The following is a 22,187-nucleotide window of genomic DNA, read 5'->3' as shown; positions in this document are numbered from 1 at the left end:
TCCTATTTCCCCTAGAGATGGACCTTTGCAGCAGTCCAGCATCAGTAGACTTGGTGTGTGCCACTGGGGTTTGTGGGGGGAGGTGCTGATCTTCTTGGGGAGGGCCCCCTGCTGCTCTGACTTTAGGCACTCTTGCCCTAGTGAAAAAGCACCTGCAGAGTGCAGGAGGCAGGGCTCTGTTTAAGTGGTTGAAGCCTCCACTCTGGGCACCGTGCCTCTCCCTGAAGTCCACCTGTGCTGATCGCAGAGGTAAAAATGGTGTCAGCCAGCTCTGTTGTCCCCAGAGAGGGGAGTTTGGGCTTGCTACTATTCAGGAAGCCTTAACAGAGGGAACAGTCCCCCTCATTTGTCCTAGGCATCCCTCAGATTTCTGCCTTCACCCTGTCTGGGTCTGAGCCATCTGTCCACCTGGCAGCACAGTGCTCCTGTGTTTTATCTCAGGTGAGCTGCCTAGGTTTCAAAACGCCAATTTTTTTTTTAAAGATTTTATTTATTTATTTATTTGATAGAGATAGAGACAGCCAGCAAGAGAGGGAACACAAGCAGGGGGAGTGGGAGAGGAAGAAGCAGGCTCATAGTGGAGGAGCCTGATGTGGGGCTCGATCCCATAACGCCGGGATCACGCCCTGAGCCAAAGGCAGACGCTTAACCACTGTGCCACCCAGGTGCCCCTCAAAACTCCAATTTTTAAGGACCCAGCATGGCATGGACCTGCACTGATAGTCTGGGGGTGGCTCTCACTGGGCTGTCACTGGTGTCGGTTAATCCCAGAAAGGTAGTCTTACTAATGTGCAGGGGCTTGGAGTTTATGTTAAGGTGCAGCAAAAAGCTGGCTTCTGGGTTAATGGCCCTGAGCAGCTGCCTCTGCTCCTAAGCTAATGAATGGGGCAGCTCAATGGTGCCCACTGGCTCTTCTGTCCCAGGAGAAGCAGTGCCCCCTGTCCCAAATGCATTCTAAGAAGGAGACTATCTCTCCCAGCATGACCCAGGGGATACTCAGAGCGTGCTGTTTGCTTCCAGGCCTCTGCCCACCTTTCCCAGAGCACTGTTACACCTGCAGTCCCAACTCTGGTGATGGTACAGACTTCTAAAACTTAAGACTTCAGCTCCACTGCTTGTAAAAACTTGGGATAAACAGCCCCTCTCTTTTTCCCAGTCAATGGTTTTGGGGAAGTGTTTTTCTTGTGCAATCCCCTATGTATTGCTTTATCTCTCTTTCTCTCTTCTCTCTCTGCGATCAGGGCTCCCTCCCCTCTGCAGCACCTGCAATTCCTTTCTCCCCCAAATCAGGTCTCCACACCTCCCACCTTGCCTGATTTGGCCTCTTTTCTCCCTCTAGTTGTTCAATTTCTGGGGTGTTCATAATGATTTGATCATTATCTGGCTGTGTTCAAGGGATGAGGCAATCATAAGGTCCTCCTACTCCACCATCTTAACTCCTCCTCCCAATAAGGAATTTTTTTAATAAAGCCTAAAATCAAGCTAAATTAGATAACAAGCTAGTCATAGAAACATACACATATTATAAACATTTTCACAAAAACAAATGAAAGATAGACACAAAATTCAGGATAGTGGTTACCTGTGAGTTCACGCAGGTAAATGAGACTGTGAATAAGCACACATTATAACTTTTAATACCGAAGTTATATGGTGGACTAATGGGTATTTACTATCTTAATTAAACTTTATAACATATTTACATTGTGTATATTTCTCATATATTAAATGTTACACATAATAAACTGGAGCTTAGAAAAGTTAAGCAAATCAGATCATTGCAAGAGCAAAAGATTTATGGTTTCAACTAGGTTAGTCTTATCCTTATATAATGTAAACATTTTCCTACCATTCCAGTGGTTCTTAAACTTGGATGCATATTGGAATCACCTAGAGAATTTTTTTTAATTATGATATCTAGATTCAACCTTTAGAGAGTTTGATTTAATTGGATTGAGATAGGGCCTTGACATAGGATTTTAGAAGATTCCAGCAATTCTATGTGTAACAAAGTATGATACATCAAATAATAATGTCACAGACACTATCTCACTTGTTCGAAACAACAAAATGAAAACAAAGCTGTTGACTAAATTTTTAAAAAAATTCCATTTAGCCCAAAGGTCTTACTTGTATGAAGAAATGTTGAAATAAAAACATCAAGGTAAATAATAAAAGTATAAGATATGAAAATCATAATTTTCTAATCCAAAAATCTAGATAGAGGCAAGAATATATATTAGTATAGCCATTGTAGTAACAAATGTAAAATAAAATTGAATAAAATATCCTATTTAACTCCAGGAAATAAATAGAGACATTGCTGAGCTATGAGAATAAACAGAGTGAATGTCATTAACTTAATGCCACATTTGTAACCTTTATATTTGCTAGAACCAAAATGAAAGTGATCTGTCTTTTTGGAAGAGTAATGACTCAATTATTAAGTTTCAATTGAAGGGAATAAATATTTGTTATATAAAAATGAGGACAAATGCATTATCCCTTTGTTAGTAAAGAACCACTGTGCTAAAATACTGACAAAGATATAACAGAACTTTAACATTTCATGAAGAGGGAACTATCCTGTTTGCATTATTTTTCAAGTTAGATATGCTTATTTGTAATTTAAGGCTGTGGTTTCTTAAATTGCATTCAAAGCACAAAATTAGGACAAAAAAATTCCATTCACAAATTATTGGAAATTTAGAGGTTTTATTTAAAACTTCTATAGTCACTTTGGTAGCTTTATTCTGTAGTTCATTATAAGAAGATTTTTAGTCTCTGCATGCTAAAAATTATGTGAGTATATTAAATTTACTTGTAGGGTATAATATTTAAGCTCTTTAACAATTGAAAATGATAGTGAATACAGTTTTATTTCATAAAAACAATTGCTACTTTTTTCATATCAAGTTCTGAACAAAGCAGCTGCAAATAATTATAATGAATTGAACCTCATGAATAATGTTACTCATCTAGATTTTTGGATTAAAAAAGCATAAGTTTCATAAATGTAAAGCCTTATGTTTTTAACTTCAGTGTTGCATTTATAGAAATTGATTTAGGATGCCATCGTGTGGTATAATGACTCTGTTCAAAAGGCAAATGCATACCAGAGTAGAATATAGATTATAGCAATTCTACAGTTTTCTTAATAAAATTTAATTCCACTTAAGAATTTATGAAAGAATAGGTAGTTCAGATTAGAGGACAAATTCTGTTCTTTCACAATCAGGATACCTCCTTGTCTGTAAGGCTCATAAGGGGAAATAGATACTATAAAATAAAAATCTTGTAAACAACAGAGTTAGGCTGATTTATAATCTTCTCCATTACCAAACTTAAGTGATTGGATGAAGCTATCAGATAGTCTCAATTTGAGGGGAAAGATATTTTACATTATCTCTTTGGCTCTAAAGAATCTGATTCTATGTCACTCAGCTACCCTAAGAAGAAAGAACATAACGGGAGGAAACAGAATAAATACATCTTTTGATACTAAATGTAAAATACCTTGTCCTAAATCTACTGAGTTCTGTGTCTTTGGTGGAAAGAGAAACCAACAGGAGGTTTGGAGTTCTGAGATCTAGCCATCAACTTTCTGATTGCTCATTGGTAAATCATTTAATTTACTGGGCCTTAGTTTCCTCATTTGTCAAATAAGGGATTTGGATTAGATGTATCTATGAACTCCAAATCAATAATCCTCCTACAATTTCACCTTCCCTCACATTTCAAAAAAAGCCTTATGTATGAACAACTACCATAAATTCATAAAGAAAATTGAAAACCTATGGGAGAAATAAAAGACACTGGGAACTAAAGCACAATTCACAGTGCACAAAGGCGTAAAATTAAGCCATAAAATGTCTTCTAAGACTATAAACAGTATAGATTTCACAGAAGGAGAAGATGAACAATGAAGACTGGAAGACTCTCAGCAGCTTTATGAGGATGTGAAACTTGAATTGAGCATAGAAAACAGGATTTAGGTAGATTTGCATGGGGTAGCATTCCGAATGAGTGAGGGAGAATAAGCAAATGGAAGACAAGCCAACAATGGAAACAAGTCAACAATTCAAGAGACAAGAATTCTGTATACTAACTGCTATAGACTGAAATGCCTATGTTGAAACCTAATCCCCAAAGTGATGGTATTTGGAGATAGGGCCTTTGGGATGTAGGTAAGTAATAAGAGCAGAGCCCTCATGAATGAGATTCATGCCCTTATAAAAGAGATCCTACAGAGCAACCTTGCCCTTTCTGCCATGTAAGGACACAGCCAGAGGCACGCACTAGACAGTGAATCTGCCAGCACCCTGATCTTGAACTTCCCAACCTCCAGAACTATAAGAAAGAAATGTTTGTTGTTTAAGCCACCAAATCTATGGTATTCTGTTATAGCAGCTCAAGTGGACTAAGATTTGACCTGAAAGGTATTTTAATAATCAGGATATTTCACATAGAAATTCCTATTTCCAGCTTCTCTTAGAAGTGGAATATCTGGTAACACTGGCCCATAGATCCCTATATGCCAAATGCTGATGAGGTTTACCTTTTATATAATGCATGTTTTCTCCAATCTACCTCATTTTCCAGAACTCTCTCATGTTTCCCTATGCTGGCCTGCTTGACACATTTATGTTGTTCACCTAGGCCTGCAGGCATTACTTTGTTGAATATGGAACCTCTGGCTGTAAATACATATAAGCCAAGGTAGAGGACATGAGAACAGAGGGCAGTTAGAAAACAAGTGAAGAGAGTGGGTACTTTCAGTGTCTGATAAGAGTTTAAATGCATCTATTTATAAAACCTAAGTTAAAAGACTTTTGAAATAAGCATGGGAAATTATATAGACTATATATAAAGTAAGGTTTCACCAAATTTGGAAGCTTTTATACTCCCTAATCTTATAAAATGAATTTCATGTTAAAGCAAGAAGAAAACAATATTCTCTGTTTTAGCAAATAAACCACGTCCCTGTAACCACATCACTGGATTCAACTTTAGAATGAAGAAACCAGTGATAGAATTGACTTAAAAAAAAAAAAAAAAGTAGGTTGATCATGCCACTGCACAGAGTTTGTATGTATCTAGATTGTATGACTTGCTAAGCCTTGTGTGGCTCAGAATCTTCCTCAGCTGTTTTCTTAAGGGAGCCTTGATATATTTTTTTAAAATCATTTTCCAATTCCAGTTCTTGGCATAACAAAGTAGTTTAATTTTAATTAACCTCCCAAAAATGACAGTTATTAATTCCAGATAAGATATAAAAACCCAAAAGTAGGCAAATTGAAGGGAGTTGAACTCTCGAAAGTATAAGAATGCAACTGGGTGATATCAACATTTATGTGACTTCTGTTGAGGTCACACTCTAGTCTTCCCAGATTTGAAATAGCTAATAGTCAAGCAAAACCTTCAGGTATATTGCTTTAGGTGTCAGAGGATGGCGTTTGAGGCTGCCATAGTGGCTGGAAATTAACAGAGGAAATTCCAGAAAGCGGTGCACCATAAAGGATGGAAGCCTGAAAATCTGTGTGCAAACCCCTTCAAATCTTGGACAACCCATGAACTGTACTCATATGAAAGAGATTCTTAAGAGCAGAGTGAAAAGTAACGGCTGAAGGCTGAAGAGCTAAGCAGAAATTTAAGCTGACTACCGCAGGAAAGAGTTTGGAATTTGCATACTGCTAAGTCTGAGGGGGTCAGCAAAAATTGTTAGTTGGTCATTAAACTTCAAAAAGACCATACCTCAGGAGTAATGAAGTTTCAGGACTAAGGAATGTTTCTTAAGACTAAAGGCTACAATGTAACAGACTCTCCTAATAAAGTGAAAACCAAAACTTCTCAAGTTCAATGTGATCAGCCAACAATTAAATTGCTAGCTAACAAAAATCTAAACTCTTCACAGGAAGTTACCAGAATCCAGAGTCTCTACAATGTTCTTACATTTTATATGAAGTAATACAATACTAAGGATATGTTAAAGATGCATATTATAATACCTTAAACAACCAGCAAATAATATAAAAAAATGACCCAAAAAAGCCAATAGCTGTTATAAAATGGAATAGTAAAACATATTCCAATAACCCAAAATAGGGCAGGAAAGAAGGAACAAAAAGAGGACAAAGATGCAACATACGGAAAACAAATAGAAAAATTGGTAGCAGTAAATCCAACCATAGCAATATTTACATTAAATTTATAGGAGCAAAGGGGTACCTCGGTGGCCTGGTTCAGCATTTGATTTCAGCTCAGGTCATGATCTCAAGGTCCAGGTATGGAGCCCCAAGTCAGGCTCCATGCTCAGCGGGGAGTCTGCTTCCTGCTATCCCTCTCCTTCTGCCCCTCCCCACACTTCTGCCGTCTTTCTCTATCAAATAAATAAATAAAATCTTTTTTAAAAATGTACAGGAACAATGAAGAAAAAAGAGACAGAGAAAGACAAACCAAGAAACCGACTCTAAGAAAACACACTGATGGTTCGGGGCGAGGGAGAAGATGGATGAAATAGGCCATGGGGATTAAGGAGTACTCTTGTGATGAGCACTGGGGGAATGTATGGAATTGCTGAATCACTATGGTGTACACCTGAAACTAATAGAACACTGTATGTTAACTCTATTGGAAATAAAATAAAATAAAATTTTTAAAAGCCTTTTATATTATAATGAAAGAAAAAAACTGAATATTTACCAGAAGTAAAGAGGGATATTGGGTCAATTGCTTAGGAAACATTAAAATAATAAATGTATGTGTACTTAATAGGAGAGATGCAACAAACACAAAGCAAACTCTACAAGATAAAAAGGTGATACAGTCTAATCTATAATCATAGTTGGAGATTTTTACACCATACTCTCACTAACAGATACAGATGTAAAAATGAGTAAAAAAAAATAGTAATGATAGAGAAGATTTTAATTATACTACCAACCATTTTGAGCTAATTTGACATTTATATAATATTACACACAACTGCAGAATGCATACTGTTTTAAAGTATGTTCAGTAATGCACCTGGAACATTCACCAATATAGATCAAATGTTTGAGCATAAAAAAATCTCATCAAATTTTTAAAAATTGAAATTTCACCAAGTATGACCTCTAATAACAGTGGAATAATATTTTATATGAATAAGTATGATATCTATAAACCCCCACATATTTTGAAATTAAAAGGCATAATTCTAAATAACCATGATTCAAAGAAGAAATCACAAGAATAAGAAAATATTTTGCACTGAGATAAAATGAAAATATAACATCTCAAAGCAGAATTTAGAGGCAAATTTGTGGCTTTGAGGACATCTTATAAAAAATAAGAGTTTTTAAATGAATGACCTGTTTCTAACTTACAAAACTAAAAAAAGAGACAAAGTATACCCAAGGTAAATAGAAAAATAAGAAAACAGACAATAATCTAAGGAAAACAGAAACCAAAATACTATGAGATAATGACACCAAATAGTCACAAAAGTACATTGAAGGATAAAGACTAGGCAAGGGAACAACCTCCATGTAAAGCTGAGGACAGCAGACTCCCTGCTGCATCATGGGGCTGAAAAGGACACTTAGGGAGGTGAAATACATAGCCACCTTGTGTTATGAAAGTAATTCCGACCACTTTTCTAAATTTTCATAAACTGGTCACAATAAAAGATATGGAATGGTGTGGTTTGTTTGCAAATGATTCTTCACCTGTTTCATAGGAATATACATCTTATTTCTGGAATAAATTTACATGTTATATCCCACTAAAATTTTCTCCAAAGAAGGTGACTTTCTTCCCATTGTTTCTAGAGCTTTTTTCAAGCACAAATGGATGTAGTAAGTAGTCCAAACACCTTTTACCTGCTTACAGTGGAAGAGGAAAGAAAATAGCTGCCTTCTGTTATACTGTATACTGCATCAAATAAAAATGCTGAAGAAGCACTTGAGCTAAACATAAATAATTTAAAGAATTAAACTCTTTGAAGACAAAATATCAGCATCTGATTAATTAGCTTATGTTTATAAAGGAATTTCAGGAGAAAAGTAGAATGTAAATACTAATTAATCTTACTATAATGAATCATTATATTTCTTTATCCTTATGATAATGTTATATAACCCTTAAGAGGAAATTATGATGACATTTTAAGTATAATCGAGGACAAAACTTTCGAGTGCCTATATTACAAAGTTATAGGATATCTTTCCCTGAGAAAAATTTATCTCAGGCAGGTGTAGCCTTAGGATGAATACAGCATAGGCGACCATTTTAAGGGTCCTTACAGGGGGTGTAGTTTAAGGAAAGAAAGGCCTTCCAGATCTCAAATAGCCCCCACATGACTTGGCTATGTTCCTGGAATTTCCCCCATTAAAAATTCATTCTGTAGGGTCAATGGCTTTTAGGCCTTCAAGAGACCTCTATGAAATTTTCAGCAAACTGTTAGAAGAAAAACCCCTTAAGACATGGTAAATTAACATCTCAAAAATCATTGGTTGACACTAACAAAGTACACAAGAGGTGGTTGTGGAAAACACCATCAGAAGTGGGAAAGAGCTCTAGCATATTTAATTTGTGTAGGTCTCATCTATATTGAGACTATATTGTAGGGAAGCAAAGTTTCGTTAGCTTTTAATAGATCTGTATTGAATTATAGCTAGGAGCTATAGCAAGGAGAATGATCTCAGAGCCTAAAGTGTAAAATGTGTATGCAATATAAAATAAATTTTATAATTGGAATCACTATCAAAATGAGAATTTCCTTGCTTATTGCTTGAAATTTTGTGGTAACAGAAAAAGAGAACTACAAGAGAAATGCATGTTATTATTGTCATTGTTGGGATAGCAAATATCTTAACTATAAAAAAACAAATAGTTACTAGTACATAATTTCTAAATTTGTATGTTTTGTTTTTGCCTTAAACTCCCTATGGACTGTATATTTATGTATGTATATGATTTTTAAACAAGTTAAATACATGCAAATATCTCCATTTAAGCAAAACACCTAAAATTAAAGACCAACCTCAAGTCTGACCTTCTTTTTTTTTTTTTAAAGATTTTATTTATTTATTCAACAGAGATAGAGACAGCCAGCGAGAGAGGGAGGGAACACAAGCAGGGGGAGTGGGAGAGGAAGAAGCAGGCTCATAGCGGAGGAGCCTAATGTGGGGCTCAATCCCATAACGCCAGGATCACGCCCTGAGCCGAAGGCAGATGCTTAACCGCTGTGCCACCCAGGTGCCCCTCAAGTCTGGCCTTTGATATTATCATAATTTAAAAATACCAGTATCATTTCATAAATACGATCCTATTCTTAGTATGCCAATCCCATTGAATGAGTTGATCAAATGTTGCCCTCATCAGGCCAGGTTTACCAGCGAATTTCTGCAGTTTCTAGGCGCTGAAACCATGGCCAGTTAATAGAGCTGTAGATGAAAATGGAAATCTCAATGATTGGGAAGGATGAGTCCTATCAAAGCAATTTTCAACAGGCATTTAACATAAACCTAGGTTATTTTCAAGTCGAGTTTTAAATCTCAAAAAGGGAATAAAGGAATAAGGGCAATGCCAATTTAATTCAGCCTTCACCTTCAGACCACATTCTGTTCTCTTTAAAAGGTAAATTGGCTCTGTTACACCTCTGATTAAAACCTTCCAGTGACTTCCTTTTGCAATGAAATGAAACCAGAATTCCTTATCTGAACTGACAGCCTTTAAGGTCTGGCTTCAGTGACAACTTCACCTGCTCCCCCTCTCCCCTCACTCATTACCCTGCAACCACACTGACCACCTTTTTAGTTACCACTTGTAGTAAGTCCTTTCCTTCCTCTGGGCCTCACACTCACTGTCCCCTCTGCCTACACACTCTCTTGCAAGGCATGCTCATTCTCCTCCAGCAGGTCTCTGCCTAAAATAAAAATAAAAATAAAAATCTCCACTCATAGAAATCTTTCCTAGTCCTCCAATTCCAATCTTATCACCTAGTTAATTTCACTCATGGGCCTTAAAATAATCTGGAGTTACCTCATTTGCTTATAGATTTATCTGTCCACTATCTTAGATTATGAACTTCATGAAGGTGAACAGCCTATTTGCCTAGGTCACCACTCTTAGTGCTTAGCCCTGCATCTGGTCTATAGAATAGATTCCAGCTCTGTTGAGCTTCCTACTGTTTTTACCAATATTGCAAGGCTTAACAAAAGTCCCTTCCAAAGGCAGACTATCCTATCCCAAATGTCAATTTGTTTTCTTCTTTTTTGAATCAGGTGAAAAGAGTGGAAGTAGTGAAAGACTTTGGAAATATTTTGAAGGTAAAAACTACAGGGTTGTCTGACAGACAGAGTATACAATGTGAGTAAATTTAGAGTCAAGGATGGTTTCAAGGTCTAAATTAACAGAAGGATGAATTTTCCATTTACTGAGAAAATAATGGAACGGGCAGGTTGGTTCAGAAGAAGAGTAAATTTTGGTATTTTAAATTTAAGGTGCTTATAAGACCGTCTAAATGACAGCAACATGTAGGTGACTGTATACCTGAGTACAAAAGTCAAGGGACAAGTCAAGCTTCTAAGGGACCACGAGGATGACACAAAAACCCTTATCAGTTTGAACTTCACTAATTTAATTGAATGATTTCACTTTTTATCCAGATGTGTCTAGTAAATGCGCCCAGATCCTAGTTTACTCAGCTTTGCATAGGTTGAAACTCCATGGGATAAATTTGGCCAAGATCTTTGTTCTTCTCTCTCTCTGCTCTTAGCTGAAAGCTCATTTTCCTAGCCATGTACAAAAATACAGAGAAAGCCTTAAATTTTGCTGAATTCACAGCATGTGTTTTTCTTTCACCTTATCTTCTACTTCCAAAACACTGATCTGTGTGGTTGTCAAATGACTGAGCATTAAATGGAGCTGTGTGACTTTTTTTAGAAGAAAATGATGCCCTTGACTTCTATACCCAAGAAACTGACCCTTAAAATGGTATAAGAACATTGGATAATTGATTCTTTGTCTTTTTTTTTCCTTTCTTCTCCCCGTTTGTTGTTTGCAAGTCATACCATGTATTCCTTGGAATGAATATCTTGGCAGCTTTTAAGCCTAAATCAATCAGAAAATTTATAAGCATTAAACAAGTTGTATATGTGCAGCTATAAATGAAAATAGCTATTCATCTATCTTTAGTTGTAACAGTCACTTTAGAGAGTGCCATTTTAATTAGTGTAAGTTTTGGAACTAGTCTTCATCTTGTAATGTGAATACTTTACTACCTTCCATTAAAACTCTTTGAGATGTAGAGCTAAAGAATACCAATCAGAAAAAAATATATCTAAGACATATTTTATATAGCTACTTGAGCAGAGGAAAGTAGTTCCCTGAGAGTTTAAAATGCTGGGCTTTCAATGAGAGATGCTGATGCTGGAGTAGGAGAGAGCATAGCTAGAGCCCAAAGATAATATAAAAATTGCCACGTAAGTATGACAAGCATTTATTTTCATCCAAGAATTCCTGAATATTTTAGTTCAAGAAAGTTAACAAAATTTTAGTTGCTACCCATCCATATACCCTTTGAAGAAAGTCTATTTCAACTATTAGAGTGTTGCTACAGGTCTATGAAAATTAGGGGAGTTTTCCAAAAGCATCCTGGGAATGAGGAAATCTTGGGTTCTTATCCCAAGTCTGCTGCTTTCTTCCTTATCTTCTGAGTGATCTTGGGAAAGTCAGTTAACCTTGTGAAATCTTAGTTTCCTCAAATACAAGAAGAGCACTAGACCAAGTGACTCCTATGCTTCTTCCATGGAATGGCTCTTGAAACTGATGATGGCTTTGCCTGGTTGGTCTCCCCACAGGTAGAACTGAACTCCCCAGTTCCTAACCTAAAACAAGTCCTTGCAGTGGTCCTGATGGTCAGCTAAGTAGAAGAGGCAAAGCAACATGACCTGCTAACCTGAATGGTTTACACTGATCACAGTTGGAAGAACCAGGTCTGCGGTACCTTTGGACGTTCTCAAACAGGCATGCTTAGATTCACAGAAGTCGAATTAAACCATTCTCCTTTCTTAATTTCCTGTTTCTGTTTTTGTTGTTATTCCATTCAAATGTCTTGAGCAGAGAGAGGGAAGTGGTAATGAGGGGAAAAACAACGAGGGGTGGAGGGGCCTGACTGGTGCCACAGCAGGGCCTATTTGCATGCCCAAATGAGACTTGCACATCTAATTCCTTGAATTTCCCTATCATTAAAACACAGAGGATGTTTATTGTTCTGGGATACTTTCACCCTCAATGACTCCCTAATAGTTACCTGGGGTATTTTTTTGTTTTGTTTTTAATTCTAATATAGTTAACATACAGTTTTATATTAATAGTAACCTGCTTTTTCAAGGCAGTGCCAACCACAGTAATCTTTCGCAGTCCCAGCTATATGAAAAGACTAGAAGTTTGCTTTCTATCACACCTCACAGATGCCTGTGGGTGTTAAAATGACCTAATTTTTCCCCCCACCAACCTTACATTGTTGTGGTGTTTTAATTATTTGCTTTTGTGTTTGGGGTTTTTGTATTTTTGTTTGGTGCCTGTTTTCCTTCAGATTAAATCTAGTTATTTTTTAAATCTATTTAAACTCAAATATATTAAAGTATTTAATGGTCCATTTTACCCCTCATAATTTAAGTCTCCAATAATCTAAATGCAGGTAAGCTGAAAAAACAGTATTAAAGGTAGTTGTTCACAAAACAGAGGGAAAATAAGACCATTATCCCACCGCTGTGATGTACCGAGATTGCCAAAAAGGATCATTGAAGCCCTAAAGGGAATTTCAGGGGTCTGAAATGCCCACTTTGGCTGTCTACATCAATCAAATTAACTGCCCTCTTCTCCCATTCTCAGTCATCCGGTAATATACAGCCACAATTAAAGGTGAACGATATGGAATGGCTTCCTGACAGTGAGGCTTGCTCAGCAACAGAGCATGTGAACACTGAAATTTCCATTTCTGATGACTGGAAACCCCATGGAGTCTCCGTTGGATTAGATGCATCCCTGAGTAGGGGACGGAAAGGGAGAAAAGCCTTCTTGAGAACTTCTGCTCTTCGATTTATTTAAGTACATTCTTTCTCAAATGTATAGTGTTCTGGATATATATCATCTCAAAATGCAATTATATTTTTCTTTTTCATATCTTGTAGCCAAATGACCACTACCTTGGGCCTATCACTTCATCACACTCCTGAACACATCTGACGCAGTGGCAGTAATATTCTCACATACAGGGCTAAAGTGACCGCTTACGTAGCCAGGGGTGGAAGAATGTACAGTAATACTACACACGGGTCCTATCTGGACTCGTGTCCAGTATCAGTGGTTTTCTAGCATCCAAAATTTAGAGACTTTCATAACACTGGGCTTATCAATAGAGTAGAATAAGGAATTTGAACAAGAGATGGGGAAAGGGAGCCTCTGAATTATTCTTTTATAGAGATGGTTTTTTCTTTTATAGAGATGCCTCTGTCATAAACTCTCCCTGCTTGTCATCAGTATGCTTCACGTGCCATTGATTCTTTGGCCAGCTGTGTTTAAGGCTCTGTGATGGCAAGTGCTACATGATGATTGAAGACAATTAGAATGCATATAGAGATGTTGGAAGCTCTTCCCAAATGAAACAGAGGGTCTTGCAGGACAAGCCATGACTTGTCCAGTTGTGTTGCGTGTTCCTGCCACCACTTCCACTGCTCCATCGCCTCCTCCATCTTGACCACCATTGCTGTGACACACTGATATGCCGAACATACCTGCCAAGGCTTCGGTCTGGGCTAATCCAGTTCACACTTGACTCGAACTCCTCGGAGGCAGATACACAGACTAGTGGCAGAGAGGTGCTGGCCCAGGTTCTAAGAGTGGGGTTAACTGCCTCAGCCCACAGGCTGTGTCACTTCCAGACTCACCCCTCCCAGCCAGATACAGTTCTGTCGGGGAAGCTGTCCTGAGTGCCAAATAGAATTCACCGTTTATTGTCCCTTCTTTCTATATCTTATCCATGGATAGAAGGTGAACATAATAGGAAAAAGATCCAAGGGCATTTGGGAATTTGTGAGGAGGAGTACGTTAGATTCCTTTTTAATGCTTGGCCTTTAGAGACAGGCTCCTGAAAATCACTGCTGGCTGCAATACATGCTATTTATAGCTCAGCAAGAAAAGCTAGTGAAATTATTAGATGTGACCTTTTTTTGGTACAATTCACTTATCACAGCTTTCCTTGCTTGATATCAGTGTGCTAATAGGTGGTTGATTTGTCAGCCAGCTGTGCTTAGACTTGTGTGTGACAATATTGGTTTGCTCATGTAAATGGTTTAGTAAAATTACAATGCTAAAGATAGGCTTTTTCCTTTGGATAGCTTTATGTAGAGGGGAAAAAACCAGACGGGACCACTCGACATTAGTTCTAGCTTGACAAGACTCAGGTTAGTGAACTATTGTGAACAGCCAAGAATTTAGTGACACATCACTTCAGATGTGATGGATGCTTGGTAATTACTGATCTTATATTGCAGTGACAGAGTTGGCGCTGCAAGTGCAAGCTGTTCAGAGTGATAAATGCGTGTGACAATTTATTAAAGATTAAGACATGATTAGTGTTGGGTGTAGATGCACCCTCTTGAGAGGGAGGTGGAAGATGAAAGAAAAAAAAGGGAATTTAGAATGTGAGAATTAAAATTTGGGGAAGAAAGGTAAATTGGCAGCACACAACAAATTTATAGACAAATGCACAAATTCTAGTAATGTAGCAGCACAACGGTTTATCAATGATGAAGAAATGCAGAAACAAGTGTCACATAATTGTCACCCATTCACGGTACCATCTCCTACTCTCCCAGTCGGTACCTTCCCCATATGCTTGCTTTCTGCATTGCTCTTCCCCGTTGGACTCCGTAGTGCAGAACACCTGAAGCCTGTTTGAAGGACGTTCTGAACCCTCTCTAGGACCTCTGATTTCACTGCAGTCCTTGCCACGAACATTTTCACACAGTCTGGTTGACTTGTTAGGGCTGAGAAGGTTTTACTTTCTCAAGTGAAAATGGAGGACGTTAAGTGCTGGTTCTAAAAGTGCTTATGGGGAGATATCAATCCCCTAAATACACATCTCTGTGCCTTGTTTATCGGATAAAATGATGGAAGAGACATACTGTGCTATTGCTAATGATATAAATACATCATTAACAAGTTTTATCTTTAAAATAATTGGAAAGACTAGTAACATTTTTAAAAAGCCTATAAGCCTGTGAAATAACCAGAAAGGCCAATTACATTTTGCTCCTATGTGACAATCTATCTCTATAATTTCTGGGTACTTTGGTGCCAGTCTTGGTATTTCTTGACATGTGCAAATGTTTCATTAGAGGACAGAAATTTATTACTGTTGTGTGTACACAGATATACATATATTATGAGCAGTATACCTATTACTGCCCTTCCTGACTAATGGATCTTTTTTACAAACTTGGAAAGCTTCACGCACTGGTTGGGCACTTAATTTGTTTTCATTAGGTAGATATTGCAAGTTCTTTGAAAGTATGCTTCCGATACAAACAATTCTTTGCAGTTTTTTTGTCACCTGCACTTATATCTTTTTGTGCAGTGAGCAGAAAGTGTTGCTCAAAGACACTCAAAGAAGGAGATTCTATCACTATTTGGGTAGATTATTTAAGAAAGACTCCCTTACATGTCCTTAATATCGACATTTCCAAACACTTAAATTTTTAAAAAGCATTACTGTACCATCTTTTCAAACGTTAAATGCTGGTAATCCTCAAAACTCCACCCTAGCCTTGCCTCCCCTCTCATTTAAGTTTCTTTACCAAGGCAGTGTTGTTTATGCCCAGGACTCAGTCAGCACTTTCATTCTATGACTCAGCTCAGACTTCTCTGAATTGCAGAAGTGAAATTCACTGCCTACAGTACATCTCCACTTGAAGAACTCAAAAGCACTACTTCAAATTCAACATGTCTAAACCAAACCACACTCTTCCCTTATCCCCAGCTACACCTTGATCTCCCCCACCATTCTTATCTCAGTGAATGGCACCATTATTGGACAAGTTGCTCAATCTGGAAAAGACATTTCCTTCTCCTCACTTGTGTCACTTTTTCATCTCTAACATCCTCAAATTCTGTTGCTTTTTCTTCCAGATATTATGCAGATCCATCTTCCTCCTACCCATTTCCATTGCCACCGACATCGTGCATGTTATATACAACAGCATCCTATGCACTTTCCCTACATAACCAAGCCATCAACAGCAGTAGTGAAAATTGTTATGGTGCATATAATATTGATCAATAACATAGCATATATTTATTATGTTGTATTTATAGTTATACTATAATACATTTATTAATATAATGATGATGAACATTTTTTGGTGCCTACTTTGTGCCAGATACTGTAATGAGCACTTTTTTTAAGGATTTTATTTATTTGTCAGAGAGAGAGAGCAAGCATACAAGCAGGGAGAGCTGCAGGCAGAGGAAGAAGAAGGCTCCCTGCTAAGCAAGGAGCTCAATGTGGGACTCAATCCCAGGACCTTGGGATCATGACCTAAGCCAAAGGCAGATGCTTAACCAACTGAGCCACCCAGGCATCCCTGTAATAAGCACTTTTAATTGACTTTCTCATAGACATCCAATAAGAAAGGTGCTATCGTCATCCAATTTTATAGAGAAAGACATTTAGGTTTAGAGAAGTTAAATAACTTGCCCAAGGTCACTTAGCTCTAGTACTTCTCACCTGTGATCATGCCACAACTCAAACACACACACACACACACACACACACACACACACACACGGCCTTGTACCATCCGCTCCTCACTCCACTACAAAAACAAAAAAACAAAAAACAAAAGACAACCCAACACATTTAATTCCTGCTTTGACTTCTAAAATAAAGCTGAAAACTGACCACCTCTCCAGCCTCAGCTGCCCATGGTCTCAGTGACCCAGCCACAGCACTATTCTCCTAGCTCTTCAGGTGCTTGTAATCCCTTTCACCGAGGGGACTCTGTGCATCCCGTGCCTCTCTGTTTGGCATGCCACCTTCCTTCCCTGATCTCCCCTCCCAACTCTGAGTCTTCATAATACCATGTACCTCTCTCCAGAGGCACTTATTCTTTATAGCGCCATGTAATTTTCCTTCACAGCACTTACCATTATAAAGATTTAACACATATGTGATTTTGATTAACATCTATCTCCTACACTTGCTTACAAGTTCCACTGGGAAGGACAGTAACTATTTTTACTATTTTGTCTGAGACATATTCTTTCATAGTATTTAACCTATATTAATCATTCAATAAATAATTATTGAATAAATGAATATATGAAAAAATAGAAAATTTTTCAGTGCAAAACCCAACTAGAAAGGGGGAAGACTACCCTGATCTGATTAGTGCCATACCTAGGTTTACATTCTAATTAAGCAGCTAATACACATTTGTCAGCCACTGCAAATGCATTTCCTCACAAGCTGAGCACTGTGCTTTTCTTTGAAAGAGCCAAGTGCTGACATCAGTATCATGGCCCTGTGAATTGTTCCTCTTTTCTCTCCCCTTTGATATACAGCTAATTAGACATCTATCACTGTGCATCTCTGCACAGCATACCAGGACATCCAAGAGATCCATCCGTCTGTGAGCCCAGAACTGGACCATGGAAGAGGTGGTGGAGTGAGGGAAGTGGCAGTGTTGTCCACAACAGCAGAGGCAGTGATAGCAAAGAAAACAGTCAAGGGTCCAGCAGTAAGCCAACACAACTTGTCTAACAGAGGAGGTAACTGTTGGAAGTGGCGAGTGGGAGTCTACCCAGCTACAGGCACTGCAGTTAGAGGGACCAGTTGCTATCTCTAAGGGAGACCTCAGTGACTGGAGGGAGAGAAAGGACAGGAAAGTAGGCAAAGAGCACTGAAGGAAAGCATCTTCTGCTGTCTTCCCTGGAAGATTAAGTACCATCCACACACTTCTGGAACCCCCTCAACTGAGGATCCCCCTGCCAGACTGTGGCAAACACAAAGGCCCAAGTACTAACTGTATACCTCCCCCTGACCCCTGCCACCAACCTTTTTTTTTTTTCCCCATCTGTATTACTCCGTCTTAGCTGGCAAGAGAAACCAAAAACTTGGGCTGTAGCACCATCTTCTGGAAAACAAAAGGAAGGCTCCTGACCACCAACCTGTTGACCTGTTAGAATCAAAGTAAATACAACCTTGCTTAAACAAGAAAGGTGTTCCCCACTTCAAATGCAGAGACAGAGGCACTTCTCATCAAACACAATGAAAAATCACAATGATATGGTATCACAAAAAGAAAATGACAATTTTCCAAAAACTGAACCCAAAAATGCATGGAATATTGCAATCGAACTGAGAAGGAATTTAAAACAGCCATTATAGAGAAATTAAACAAGCTATAAGAAAATTCATAAAGGCAATACAATGATCTCAGGAATAAAATTAACAAACAGAAGGAGTACTTTACCAAAGAAATTGAAATTCTAAAAAAGAACCAAGCAGAAATTCTAGAACTAAAGAACTTAAATGAAATGAAGAATGCATTAGAATGCATTGGAAATAGAGCAGATCATATGGAAGAGAGAATTAGCAAGCTTGAGGACAGAAATACAGAAATGATTCAGGTGGAAGAGGAAAGATAAGAATATTAAAAAGTGAACACTATAATAACTGACGCCATTAGAAAAGCCAACATACATGGGTACACCAGAAGGAGAAGAGAGGGAGAAGGGAGCCGAGAGAATATTTTAAAAAATAATAGCTGAGAACTTCCCAAACCTGAGGAAGCAACTTGATATACAAGTTCATAAAGTTAATAGAACATCTTATTATCTCAACACAAAAAGACCTTCTCCAAGAAACACTTTATTAAAACCATCAAAAGTCAATGATTCAAAAAAGAATTTCAGAGACAATCAAGAAAAAGACAGTAACATACAAAGATACTCCCATTAAGCTACCACCAGATTTCTCAGCAGAAACTCTATAGGCCAAGAGACAGTAGAATGACATATTCAAAACATTGAAGATAAAAACTGCCAGCCAAGAATATTCTATCCAGTATTTACCCTTCAGATACAGAGGAGGCGGCTTTTTCTAGACAAGAAAAGCTGAGGGAGTTTACCACCACTAGACCTGCCTTACAAGAAATGTTGAAAGGAGCTCTTCAAGCTGAAACAAAAAGACAAAAGTATGAAAAACTCTGATTAAGGTGATAAACAGAATATTACAACTTTTTTAGAGTACTATATTAAACTCTGAACTATTGCATATAGGTTAAAGGAAAGGAGCATTAAAAATAACTTTAGCTACTACAACTTGGTAATGAAATCACAGCATAAAGAGAGATAATTTGTGAGATCAAAAATATAAAAAGGGAAGAGAAAAATATGTAACTTTTATATGCGAATAAAGATAAATTGCTATCAGCAGGAAAAGGAATATTTTTTAAAGTAGGTTCCAGGTCCAGCATGGAGTGCAATGTAGGTCCTGAACTCAGGGCCCCGATATCAAGACCTGAGCTGAGATCAAGAGTCAGATGCCCAGCTGACTAAGCCACCCAGGCGCCCTGAAAAAGGACTATTTTATCTGAGATGTTTTGTGTAAACCTCATGGTAACCACAAAACAAAAATGTGTAGAAGAGACATGAAACAAAAAAAGGTGCAGGCGAAATACTGAGCAAATTGCCATGGAAAACTGCCAATTTACAAAGGTAGACAGAGAAGGAAAAAGAAACAATGGAGAAACAAAAGAACCAGAAGGCAAAAGATAAAATGGCAGTAGTAAATCTTTCCATATCAATAATCACCCTAAATGTAAAAAGATTGAAATCACCAATCAAAAGGCACAGAGTGGATGGATGGATTAAAAAACAAAACAAAACAATATCCAACTAAAAGCTGCCTGCAAGAGACTTATTTCAACTCTAAAGATACACATAGGCTCAAGCTGAAAGGATGGTAGAGGATATCCCAAGCAAACAGAAACAAAACAAAGGCTGACACTTATTTCACTTACTTTATCAGTCAAAATAGACTTGAAGCCAAAAAGGGTAACAGGAAATAAAAAAGATCATTATATCATGATAAAAGGGTCAATATATCAAGATATATCATAAACATATACACTCCCAACACCCAAGCACCAAAATATATTAAGCAATTAATAATAGACCTTAGGGGTGAAATGGACAACAACACAATAATTTTAAGGGACTTCAATACCCCACTACCAGCAGTGGATCGATCATCCAGACAAAAAAAAAAAAAAAAAAATCAACAATAAAATGTTGGAACTGAATCATAACAAACTTAATAAACTTAACAGACATTCTCTCTCTAAATTCTCTCTCCATAGAACATTCTCTCCAACAGCAACAGAATACACATTCTTCTCAAGTGGACATGAAACATTCTCCAGGATAGATCAGACAGACCACAAAACAAATCTTAGCAAATTTAAGAAGACTGAAGTCATACCAGCGTCTCTGACTGATGGTATGAAACTAGACATCAACAATAAGAGGGAAGTGAGAAGATCTACAAATATATGAAAACTAAACAACACACTTCTAAACAGCCATTGGGTCAAAGAGTAAATCAAAAGAAAAATAAAATAAATTATCTCGAAATAAATGAAGACACAACATATCAAATTCTGCAAAAACAGTTCTGAAAGGAAAGTTCACAGTAATAAATGCACATACTAAGAAATTAGAAGGATCTCAAATACACAATCCAACTATACACCTCAAGAAAATAGACCAAAAAAAAGTAAGCCCAAAATTAGCAGAGAAAAGGAAATAAAAAGGATCAGTGCAGAAATAGAGAACAACAACAACAACAAAAAAAAACCCCAAACAGTAGAAAAGATCAATAAAGCTAAGAGATGGTTCTTAAAAAAGATGGACAAAATTAACAAGCCTTATCTAGACTAACTTAAAAAGGGGGAGGGGAGAGAAGACTCAAAATTAGAAACGAAAGAGAAGACATTACAACTGACATTACAGAAATACATGGAATCACAAGAGACTGTACCATGAACAATTACACACCAACAAATTACATAACCTAGAAGAAACTGGTACATTTCTAGAAACAACCTACCAAGACTGAATCAGGAAGAATTCGAAAATCTGAATAGACCAATAACAAGTAAAGACATTATTTGAGTAATCAAAAAATTCCCAACATAGAAAATTCCAGGACCAGATGGCTTCACTAAAGAATTCTACCAAACACTTAGAGAATACCAATTATCCTCAAACTCTTGCAAAATATCAAGGAGAAGGAAATACTTCCAAACTTATTCTACAAGGCCAGCATTACTTTGATTAACAAAACCAGATATGGATACCACAAGAAAGAAAAACTATAGACCGATATCCATGATAAATAAAGATGCAGGAATTCTCAAAAAAATATTAGCAAACCAAATTAAAGAACACATTAAAAGCTTATACACCATGACCAAATGAGATTTATTCCTGGGATGCAGGGATTAACAGATGCAAATCAATAAATGTAATTCATCACATCAAAAAAAAAGAAAGATAAAAATCATACAATCATCTCAATAAACATAGAAAAAGCATTTGATAAAATACAACATCCTTTCATGATAAAATCCCTCAACTGAGTGGGTATAGAAGGAACATACCTCAACATAACTGAGGCCATATATGACAAACTCAGAGCTAGCATTATATTCAATGGAGAGAAATTGAAAACATTTTCCCTAGGAGGAGAAAAAAGGCAAAGATGCTCACCCTCGCTATTCAGTATAGAACTAGAAGTCCAAGCTAGAGCAATTAGGCAAGGTAAAGAACCACATGGCATTCAAACTAGAAAGGAAAAAGTAAAATTGTTGTTATTTGCTAAGAATATGATCCTATATATAGAAAAACCCAAAGAATCAGTCAAAAAAACATGCTGGAATTAATCAATGATTTCAGTAAAGTGATAGGGTACAAAAATCAACATATAGAAATCAATTGCATTCCTTTACACTAATGATAAAGCATCTGAAAAAGAAACAAAATCATACTACTCACAATAGCATCAAAAACAAACAGGAATAAACTGAACCAAAGAAGTGAGAGGTCCATACAGTGAAAACTACAAAGCTTTG

General features: G+C 37.2%; 1 protein-coding gene and 1 long non-coding RNA gene across 7 annotated transcripts in view; one reads left to right on the top strand and one right to left on the bottom strand.

The window, feature by feature from the left end:
• Positions 1-12,100, top strand: part of LOC148110024 (uncharacterized) — a 326,861-nt gene extending 314,761 nt beyond the window's left edge. Inside the window, exon 6 of the long non-coding RNA XR_015724340.1 lies at positions 11,847-12,100. This is a non-coding gene — a long non-coding RNA (uncharacterized LOC148110024). The remainder of the gene's footprint in view (positions 1-11,846) is intronic.
• The window catches only part of TMEM232 (transmembrane protein 232), a 241,089-nt gene that overhangs the window by 89,327 nt on the left and 129,575 nt on the right, over positions 1-22,187 (bottom strand). The gene's annotated exons all lie outside the window — the stretch shown is intronic.

Source organism: Ursus americanus, chromosome 5, assembly GCF_024610735.1.
Source record: "Ursus americanus isolate L20-20 chromosome 5, mUrsAme1.1.p, whole genome shotgun sequence".
Lineage (NCBI taxonomy): Eukaryota > Metazoa > Chordata > Mammalia > Carnivora > Ursidae > Ursus > Ursus americanus.
This window is presented reverse-complemented; position numbering and strand designations above follow the sequence as displayed.